Here is an 11,299-nt window from a genome sequence, read left to right as displayed (position 1 = left end):
ACTTAAGGGAGGAAGGGCCTAGCTTACAGTTTAAGAGCATCATCTGTCTTGGTGCAGAAGGTGTTGCTGCCGATTTTTAGTGGTTGGTCCCACTGCCTTTGCAATCAAAAAGCAGAGAACAAGGTCAGAACTGGAGACAGAGGCTCAAATCTCAAGACGCTGCCTCCCATAGGTTCCAAAACCTTCCAGAACAGCTCCACCATCTGGGGACCAAGTGTTCAAATACAGGACAGCCCTGGAGGCATTTCACATTTAAACTGCAGCCCTTGGCAAGCCATACAGGCCTTCTATCCTATGTCCTGATTCACCTCATACCACAGGGGTCCACAGAGTTGAGCAGACATATGCTCTCATGCCTGTCTCTGACATTTTACTTGGATTCCTAGGACCCACTTCAACTTCTTCAAATAGCAAACTAGATCTTTCCTGACTCCTGTGCCAACTAGCTGTTAGTCCTCTAGATGAGCCCCTCCCCCAACTCAGAGCAAGTTTGGATCCCACTGCTCCAGAACAAGTGGTAAGTCTCTAATCAATCAGTACAATTTCACCCTGAGAACTTCCAAGGGTCTAGATGATCCCAGAGCACCAGTGTGGTTCCTAAATCACAAAGATCACACTAGGCTAGGATGATAGAATGTTCCAGATGGCGTCACAGCTTTCCCACCCCTAGTTGATATAACCAAAGCCTTTGTTTTATTCCTAGTCAGATGCTGGTACCTGTCTCTGTAGCCTACGATCTACTCCTGATGGAGTTCAAAGGCAGTTTTCATTTGATAGCACATCCCCACACCCACACCCACACCCACGCCCACACCCACCCCCCATCACCTTTTCTTGCATGGAAATCTTTTCTGCTCATTCAAGAATGTGGTGTTGGTGCTATGGGTGTTCATCTAGAGACCATGAGCTGCAACTTCCCAGAGGCAGATCTGGGATGACATCATGTCCACGATGCCAGATCAAACCCCAGAAGATCAACTCCACACTTGGTAAATGACCCTGCAGTCGCCAGATTGTGTGCCAGCTCTTGTGCCCAGTCTGTGGCAGGGAGTTCTTGCAGGTTCACAGAAAGACTGTGAACATTGTAAGTTCCCATTGTAAGAAGCCCAGAGTCTTTTCCCCACTCCTCCTCTGGCATCCACGTCCACATATACATTGCATACACTCACACGACACACATGCCTGGGTAGATAATAAAAATAAGAGTTAAAAATTATGTTTCAAAAAATGAGAACAGCAGTGCCTGATCTGAGAAATTAGCTGGGTGGTGTTTGAGCATGCCTTTAATCTCAGCACTTGGGAAGCAGAGGCAGGAGGTTCTCTGTGACTTCAAGGCCATCCTGATCTATAGCATGGTCTACATATAGAGTTCCAAGACAGCCAAGACTACATACATACATACATACATACATGCATGCATACATACATACATACTACATATATACTACATATATACATGCATACCTACTACATACATGCATACTACATATATACTACATATATACATGCATACCTACTACATACATGCATACATACATACATGCATGCATACACACATACATAGTGAGACCCTGTCTTAAATAAATAAATAAAAATAATGTTGTGGGCTGTGGAGATGCTCAGAGGATTAAGCACTTCCACACAAGCGAGAGGACTCTAGAAGTTTGGATCCCCAGAATACAAGTGTGCCCTCAAAAGTGGTGGCTTGTCTATAACCCTAACACTTGGGAGGCAGGGACAGGAGGCTCCCTGGGCAAGCCCCCAGCTACAGTAGTCCCACAGGCGAGCTCTGCTCAGCAAGAGACTCACCATGCCTTAAGGAAGTGGAGCGTGGGCAAGAAAGATCCAGAGTATCAACCTCTGGCCTCCACATGTATCTACACAAGCACATTCCTACATATGCATACATACTGCACACACATATGCAAAAAGTGCTATTTCAGAACACAAATTAATTTCTTAGTCATAGTTATAAAATAAATAAAATGAGTGGGAATATTTTAATATACATATGTAGAATGTATATGTTTAACTTTTAAATATATGTTTAGTTTTTCAATATGCATGCATTTTCCCCAAAATGGCTAACTAAGCTCTCAGCACATAAACAAGACTTATGGAGCCAGCTATTTAGTGAGTAGAGCTATTAGATAATCTTCGAGGAAAGGCACTGAGTGAACCATGAAAGTTGAGAAGCCTTTTTAGTAACCATGTATGTCTTTCTAGCTCTGGGCCCCTGGGAAAGATTCCCTATGGAACCCTCACCCCCTTCACCAGAGATACAATCTGTTCCTGAAGCAGGATTCCATTTGCAAAGTGACACATGCTGGTTTCAGGTCTGCACTGACTTATGTATTCGTGGAAAATTCCAGAAACTCAAGTGAATATCTGTGCTCTAAAACCCAGGCTTCATCTCTGTGGGAACAGCTCTGTGATTGTCTAGGCTGTGTGGTGGCTTAGAGCCTGGGGCAACCTGACTGCAGGAAATGAGTCTTCTTTTCAGCGTCAAATTTCAGGATGTGTTTGAATCTGAGCAACCCCCTTTCTCACAGAAGCCATCAGGACATGTCACAATAACCTATGGTCATCTGAGTCATCGATGACCAGCATGTTGGCTATTTCACAACTCCTTCCAGCCAGGAATCTGCTGAACATTCAGCAGCTCACCAAGACATGGTGATAATGGGCCACATTCCTATCATCTTCTTCATCTTTCCAATAACAGTAAAGAAATAAAAATGGCAGCCATTGCTGAGGTGATATTGCTGAGGGCCTAATCCATGGCAGCTATAGCTAAGGGCCTAATCTGAGTACCACCTTGTCTTACATCATATGTATGATTATGAAACTCCATTCCTCCTTTTTCATTCTCGTTTTTCCTGTGTCCTGCTACCCAAGTTAGATAATGTCTACAAAGGGAGAACTCAGGGCTTGAGGTAATAGCTCCGTGGTTGAAGGCATGCCAAGGTTCAGTCATTAGCACAGGAAAACAAGAAAAGGAAAAGAGAAAGCAAAGGGTCAGCAAACATAAAGATGCAATATTTTCATGAGGGTGGGTGTAAGTCAAATAAAGCAATATAAATAACCTTTCCAATGTTAGGTTGATAGAGTCTAAAGCAAGCACCAACCGATACTGAAACAGTGGGGGAAGTGGGTGTAGGCAGACTCTGAAACACAACCTTTCACTATTTACCAATACGTGCACACACATATGCACAGGTCCAACAAACTTCAGATTTGGAAAGCTACAGAAACAAGACTCCCATGAACTGGGGTAACAGCTAGTGGCTAAGCACTTAGCCACCCAAGTGTGAGGGTCGCAGTTCAGATCTCCAGACCCCTTATCCCTGCTGGCTACAGTTCTCAGAAAACGTGTGTATCACTGAAGTAAGCCGACCAGCAGAAGAGAAGCATTGCCTAGCCCTGGCTCCGGCTGAGAGACCCTGCCTTAGTGAGTATGTGGGGGATTGATGGAGGAAGGCTCCCAGTGTCAAGCTAGGACCTCCATATTTGTCTGCATACACGTATACACATAAACTTATGCATGCAACCAAAACCTCCCATATGTAGGAGGATATTCATTTAGACAGTGATGATATTGTTACTTGTGTATTCTATGTTCATAGAAAAATATAAGGTACGGCTGGGATGTGGCAATTCTGAACGCAGTTGGACTTGGCTATCTACACCCAGCTTACTCCTGTCGGTTCCTCAAAGCCCCTGAGTTCCACTCGCCCTTTGAGTCTTTAGACAGACTGTTTCTTCCACCTACATGCTCCCTGACTCTGGAAAAAAAAAAAGGCTGTTCATTCTCCAAGTCCCAACTAGACTTAATAAATATTAACAGCTTTATTGAACCTATATGAGATACTGCACATAACTATGATAATGTTTTGATGAGAGAAGCATGAGGAAAAGTGTGGACCCTACATGTGTTGGTTAAGGAGCAAACACATCTCAAAAAGAAGAAAAAGAAGGTAGACACAAGAGAATATACCCCAGATGCTGCAGGGTCAAGCAGTGAGCAGAGCCGGGCATCCTGTTAGCTTTGGGAGGTCACCAGGCTCAAAAGCACACAGACACTGTGTCACAGTGTGGATGCTGCCATGGGTGTGCTCAGTATGTGATAACTGGGGATGCTGAGACAGCAGGGTTTCTGTGTGCATTACACTTTAATAAAAGTTAAAAATAAACCAAGTGTGAATGTAGATATGCATTGTTTCTATTTTGGTCATGTTGTTCTGGACATTAAGTGGAAACCCAGTGATGAATTCATAACCCTAAAGACTACAATTCAGAATTCAGTCTTCAAGCCATTGAGGGTAATATTGTATTGCTGTAAGTAAGGAAAGAACACAGTGGAAAAACTATCTTTTAAGATCAGAAGCCTTAAGCCAGGGGTGGTGGCTCATGCCTGCAATTTTAACAATAAAGAGGCTAATTCAGGAGAATCGCCAAGTTTCATCCTGGTATATGGTGTCCATTCCTTGACCCCTCAAAAAAAAGTAGAAAACCAGAAACCTTTGCTACACCTTTTATTACTGCAGACACCAAATTGTTATCAATAGTAATACCAGATAATGGTCAGTAGCCCCGACCCAGGCTGGGCACTGAGAGGTTGGCAAGCACCAACCCATTTACACTTCAGGTCTCTCCTGTAAGGTAAGCCAAAGTTCAAAGACTGCAACTGACTAAAGATCAAATGTGAACTCCAGGTCCAAGCAGTTTTGCTGCCCCTAAACACTTACTTTGTTTTACCCAGAGAAGGTCTCACTCTGCAGCCCCTGGCTGGCTTTGAACTCATGACTTTCCTGCCTCTGTCTCCTAAGTGCTAGGATTACAAGTACGAGCCACTCTGCCAGCTTCTAACCTTATTTTGTTCTCTTCCTTCTCCGTAATCTCCAAGTCCTGCAGAAAACAGAATCCACTCTTTCTCAAAAGCACCATTTAATATTTTATCCCAGTAATAGAAGAAAAGGTTAGTTAGTAACCTAAGGGATAAGAAAAGGTAACAAATAGAAAAAAATTAAAGGGGTTGGGGATTTAGCTCAGTGGTAGAGCGCTTGCCTAGCCAGCGCGAGGCCCTGGGTTCGGTCCCCAGCTCTGAAAAAAAAGAAAAAAGAAAAGAAAAAAATTTAAATGTTATGTTTTGAAGCTTTCCCTCAAAAGAATAATTAATTTTTTTCTCTCATATATCATATCCTGACTACAGGGTATCCTCTACTCCCAGTGCCTCCCGACACCCCTACCCCCATCCACTCCTCCATTTCCCTTCAGAAGAGCCCAGATCTCCCAGGGATATCAACCAAACATGGCATATCAAGTTGCAACAAGATTAGGCTCCTCCCCTCATACTAAGGCTGGATGAGGCAACCCAGTGGGAAGACGAGGATCCTCTATGAGCCCAGGTTAGTTGATTCTTTGGGTTTTCTGGTGGTGTTCTTGACCCCTCTGGCTCCTTCAATCCTTCCTCCCCATCTCCCACACGATTCTCCCAACTCCAGCTGATGTTTGGCTGTGGGTCCTGCGTCAGTTTCCATCAGCTGCTGGGTGGAGGCTCACAGATGACTGCTATGCTAGGCTCCTGACTTCAAATATAGCAGAATATCATTAGGAATCATTTCATTGGCTGTTTTTTTTTCTGGTTGTATTTGGTTCTCTCCTAGGTGTCTGGGATATCCAGCCTCTGGCTTCCGACCCGCCAGGCAGTGTCACGGGTGGGCTTGCTCCCATGGAGTCTCAAGCTGAGAACATCATTGGTTGACCATTCCCCCAGTGTTTACGCCACCTTTACCACAGCACATCCGGTAGGCAGGACAAATTGAGTCTGGGCTGGTGTTCCAGGCTTTTTCAATAAAAAAGAATTAGTAGACTAAGAGCCTATAAATTCATGAACAATGCAGAGACAACATTCCTGACGTGTCCATCCTGTGGACCAGCATCCCGAGGAGCTGCAAATGTGACCCAGCAAATTATTGAAAACCGGCTTAAAGCACTGTAAGTTTTTGTTTCCAATCTGTTGAGTAACTCTGTTGTGAGGTCTTGTGTATGGGTTTTGTAGATAACATAGGCTTTCTCTGTCAAAGGCTAATGTAGGTTGGGGTGTGCTGTGGAAGGCTTCATTGCTGCTGCTGTTTGTCTTCTTTTGTTTTCTGCTATAAGGTCTTGTGTAAGTTCGGGCTAGCTTTAAAATCATTTTGTAGCACAGGATGATCTTGAACTCCTGATCCTTTTGCCTCTACCTCCCAAATATAGGGATTATAGACAAGTGTTACTAAACCCAGCTTTTAGGGTTTTTTTCCCCCTTCATGTGTATTGTAAGTGGTGTGCACACACGAATGCATGCATGTGTGGGCGTTTGCTTGCATGTTTTGTGTGTATGTGTGTTTGTATCTCTGTCTCTGTCTGTGTGGGGGGATAAGAGAGTGAGAGGGGGAGAGAGAGAGAGGAGGAAGAAGAGGAAGAGGAGGAGGAGGAGAGGAGAGGAAGAGAGAGGGAGGGGGAGGGACAGAGGGGGAGAGAGAGAGAAGAAGGAGGAGGAGGAGGAGGAGAGGAGAGGAAAAGAAAGGGAGGGAGAGGGGAGGGAGGGAAGGAAGGAGGGAGGGAGAGAGAGAGAGAATCCCAAAGTTAACATTGGCTGTCTTCCTCCATCACTCTCACTTTTTTTTAATGAGGTGAGGTCTCTCAACTGAGCACACAATTTGCTGATTGGTTAGTCTATCTATCCGGCTTGCCCAGGGTACTCCCTGTCTTGTCGCCACACTGCTGGGATTACAGGTGGCTGCCACACCTTTCTGACTTCATATGCTTATTCAGAAGATCTGAACTCTAGCAAGCACTTTACCATTGATACTTCTCCCCAGTCCTAGGCTTGTTTTTAAACTGAAAGGAGAAAAGGCTCCCTGCATTTAAGAATCATTGCTGTGTATAAAAGCTGGGTGAGGTGGTGGTTGCCTATAAGCCCAGTACTTGGGAGGCAGAAATAGGACTATAAGAGCATGGTCATTCTGAGCTACACAGTAAATTCAAGGCCAGCCTGGGCCACATGAGACCCTGTTGCAACAATCAATCAATCCATCAATCAATCAATAATAAATAAATAAATAAATAAATAAATAAATAAATAAATAAATAATAAATAGTTAAAGTTGAGCTGGGCACAGTGGCACATACCTTTAATATTAGCACTCAGGAGGCAGAGGCAGGTGGATCTCTGAGTTCCAGTTCTGGTCTACATAGCAAGTTAGGGCCACATAGTGAGACCCTGTCTCAAAAACTTTAAAATTGAGACAGGTCCATGTCTATAACCCCAGCTCTTGGGAAGTGGAGACAGGAGGATCGTAAGTTCAAGGCCAGCCTTGGCTCCATAACAATTTCAATGCCAACCTGAGCTACAGGAAAGAAAGCCTAGAAGGAAAATGACAAAACCCACACCGGGGCTGGTGAGAAGGCTCATTAGATAAAGGCACTGGCCAACAAGCCTAACAGCTTGGCCTTAGGACCTCGCGGTAGATGGAGAGAACTGATCCCCACAAGTCACCCTCTGACGTCTGCATACATGCCAGAGCACATGCCCACACACAACCTTTGAAAGTAAATGTGCACCACACACACACAAGGAAAGCGAAAGTCCTGAGCTTGGCTCGTCCACACAGAGGCTGACTCTGCAAAGCACTGCATGGCAGCAGAGAAAGCTGAGTGTAGAGAAGCACCCGGCCATCCCAGCGTTAATGTGGGAGGGTGAGGAGTCTGAAGCCAGTCATGTCTCAAAAACGCAAAACAAACAGAGAGGAGGAGCATAAACAAAATAAAACAATTACACTCTTCTGGTTTTGTTTCTATTTTTCTGATTTTTTTTGCCTTTTTTAGACAGAGAGTCATGGACAATTAAATGGAAATTTGAATTTCTGATCAAATGTGTCCAATTGTAGCATCCTCAAGCAGTGGTGCTTTTCCAGAATCACAGAAATGTCAAGTATTTGTATGGTTATTTAAAAACAAAACCATATCATCATATTCAACACACACACACACACACACACACACACACCCTTTCCCTACATCTAATGCTCCCGACAATCTCCAGAAAGTCTGTTGTGTGTTAAACTCGTCAGATCTGCATCTGCATCTTGATGAGGAAATGTTCATAGGTGCCTCCACGTGCTCCTCCCTCCCTCCTCCACCTCCCAGTGCCCTAAGTGGAGCCCCAACGAAGAACCAAATACATAACACATTGATTGCCTGGCCCTTAACCTTAAAGGGCATTATGCAACAGGTTAACTTTAGGAGTGTGTCTTTATGCTATAAACTTCCTATGATTCATTGAAAATTAACAAAGACCAGGAAGGTACCTAGGAGGGTATAGGTGAGGGTGTGAGTGTTTGTGGGTGTGTGAACGTGTGTGCTATTCACATTTGGGAAGGGACAACTGTTTATTGTGGGAGACCTGCCTATGCATGGTAGGATGTTCAGTGGCTACTCTGGTGTCTTTCAACAAGATACCAGCAGTATCTCCCACTTACAAAAGCTTTGAAAACGGTCAACCAAAAGAATGGGGATAAGGCGGGAGGCAGGTGTGCTGATACACACCTTTTGCCCCAGCACGCCAGAGGCAGAAGCAGACAGATCTCTTCTCTAGGAAATGAAGGCTAGCCTTGTCTACATAGTGAGTTCCACCCAGGACTACAGAGTGAGATTATATCTTGAAAAAAAATTAATAAAACCACTTATTAAAGAACGTGGATAAAACTTGATGGTAGAGCTTTTGCCTAACATACAAATAGATCCTGGGATCCCAGGACTAGACGCACACGTGCGCATGCGCATGCGCGCACTTACTTCATTGCCTGCAGTAAAATACTAGTCTAGGATATAGAGAGGTGCTTCTTGCCGAAGGCTTCTCTTTCTGATATCCATAGGCCAATGACTAAATCTCTCTCTGACGTCCCTACACAGATCCCAGCATCCAGGGAATGACCTCGTCATTTGCCAATGACGATCCCACTGTTCACACAGAAATTATTCTTGCTGGACGATGGGGCCAGAAGATCTAAGCTACTCTGCCACGTCCATCCCGTGCTCATTGGCCTCTTCTGATTGTAGATCTTGAGGAGAGATGAGGTTAACATTTTCTTAAAGACGTAGGACAAAAAGGAGCCCTTCTTCCCAGGCCCACTTAGAATGGCGTATCTATTTTGTCATTATTTAATAAAAAATTCATCTTTTTAACTTATTTGTTGATGATTGATTGATTGATTGATTAGCTGGTTGGTTGACTGGTTGGTTGGCTGGTTGGTTGGTTGGTTGGTTGGTTGGCTGGCTGGCTGGTTGGTTGGTTGGTTGGTTGGTTGGTTGGTTGGCTGGCTGGCTGGCTGGTTGGTTGGTTGGTTGGCTGGCTGGCTGGCTGGTTGGTTGGTTGGTTGGTTGGTTGGTTGGTTGGTTGGTTGGTTGGTTGGAAAAGAGTTTTACTCTGTAGCCCAGGCCAGCCTAGTACTCACTATGTGACTCTGGCTGACCTGCAACTCACAGATCCTTCTGTCTCTACCTCTCACATTTTGAGATTAAAGGAGTAAACTAGAATACTGGTGAAAAAATATTTATTGCTTTGTCTCTGTGTGTTTAAGTTTTAATTAATTAACTAACTAATTAATTAATTAATGGTTTGTTGGTGTGGCTGCGTCCACATGCTTGAGTGTACTGTTGCATGCGTGTGGAGGTCAGTGGAGGTCAGTGGAGGTCAATTGCCTTAAACCACTGAGTCATCTTGCCAGCTTTTGTGTATGTATTTTTTGAGATAGGGCCACATGTAGTCCAAGCCAGCCTTGAACTCTCTACATAACCAAAGTTAGTCTTGAACTTCTGGTCCTCCTGACTTTACCTCCCAAGAGTTGTGGTTACAGGTGTGGGCCACCACAGCCGGTTGACATTTTAATTGTCTTTAAGTGCCATGTTTGATGGCATTAAGGACATTTACTGTTGTCCAGCCATCGCCATTATCCATCTCCCCAAACCATCCCGTGTTGTAAAACTGAATTATACAATGCATTTAATATAGCATCAAACAATTTCCCATTCTCCCCTGCAAGCCCCCGAAAGACACAGTTCTTTTTGTCTACACAAACCCAACTACTGTAAGTGGAATCGAATTCGTCCCCAGGGCTCATCCGTGTCACGGGTCTCATAGTTCCATTCCCTTTGTGACCAGTAACAATCCACTGTATCATATACGCTGAACCTTACTCTTGGGAGTCCCCTGCCTAAGCCTCCCTGGGGGTTACAGTGGGCTCCACCGTGCCTGCTCATAACTGTGTCTAGTCTCTTCCACTGCAGTAGAAACGACTGTCATCCTTAGCGGTCTCACCTTTTCTCTTGACGTTCTCTCTCCTGCTCCAGCTCTGTGATGGGTATTGGTTAAGACCTAACTCATCCTTCCCTTCATAATAGCGTCTTGACTCTGCTTGGGGAAGCTGCCCTTCCTCCACCCTCAGTCTACATGGACTGGGAAGCACTCCCATCCATTGCCACCAACCCTCAGTTCCCCAAAACAATGTCTTCCCCAACCCTTTGAGGCATAGAACCTTGCTCCCCAGAAATTCCATCTCCCAGGCCACACCCACTGGCTCAGGGATTTCTGGTCAATGGAAAGTGTCCTCTCTCTGTGGCCTGCTGAGAGGGAGGGTGCAGACCAGAAGCTGCTAGAAGACATCATCATCTCTGTGGCAGAAGAGCAGAAGGATAGAGCTACTCAGAGGAAGACAGAGCTGTGTGTAGAGCATGCCTGGTGCTCCACAGGTACCTCGGGTCTAGCCATCTATTCTGCTTGGGTCCCTTCCTAAGTCACTTCAAGTTGGGGATTTCTTTTGGCAAATAGAAAAAAAGGAAAAACCGTGATTTCTGCCTCCACTTTTCTTCCAAAGCTACGAATGACTCTGCAGATTTCGGAATGTCTCGGAGCCTTTGGGCAGGACACATCAGAGCACTGGACCACCGACATTGCTTGTAGGTAAAGGGCAGGGCTACAGTTAGTCATCCTTCAGCACACCTATCTATCCAGGAAAGGGATGAGTAACTATCTCAGGAGTTTATAGTCAGTACAGTCAACATAAATGGCTGTTTTGTGAGGCAGAAGGTGAGAGCAAAAGCCATACTCAGAGAAACTGCCCTGGACTTCATGGCACCACCTATGACCTGCCTCAGGTCAACAGACAGTCCAGACATCCTTCTTTGTCACCCTTTCAGGAATGCTGGCTGTCTGAGTCATTCTCCAGCATCCTTTCAGAGATGCAGATGTCCCCTGTGG

At 45.0% G+C, this 11,299-nt stretch overlaps 1 long non-coding RNA gene across 1 annotated transcript; it reads right to left on the bottom strand.

Moving 5' to 3' along the window:
* Positions 1 to 4,930: 4,930 nt before the first annotated feature.
* Positions 4,931 to 10,563, bottom strand: LOC134483809 (uncharacterized). The gene is made up of 2 exons (XR_010060854.1): positions 10,361 to 10,563; positions 4,931 to 5,103 (listed from the first exon to the last, which is right to left on the bottom strand). It is a non-coding gene; the product is annotated as an uncharacterized LOC134483809 (long non-coding RNA).
* Between the last annotated feature and the right edge of the window lie 736 nt (positions 10,564 to 11,299).

This window comes from Rattus norvegicus, chromosome 1, assembly GCF_036323735.1.
Source record: "Rattus norvegicus strain BN/NHsdMcwi chromosome 1, GRCr8, whole genome shotgun sequence".
NCBI classification, from domain to species: Eukaryota; Metazoa; Chordata; class Mammalia; order Rodentia; family Muridae; genus Rattus; species Rattus norvegicus.
Note: the sequence above shows the minus strand (reverse complement) of the source record. Positions and strands in the feature narration are given on the sequence as shown.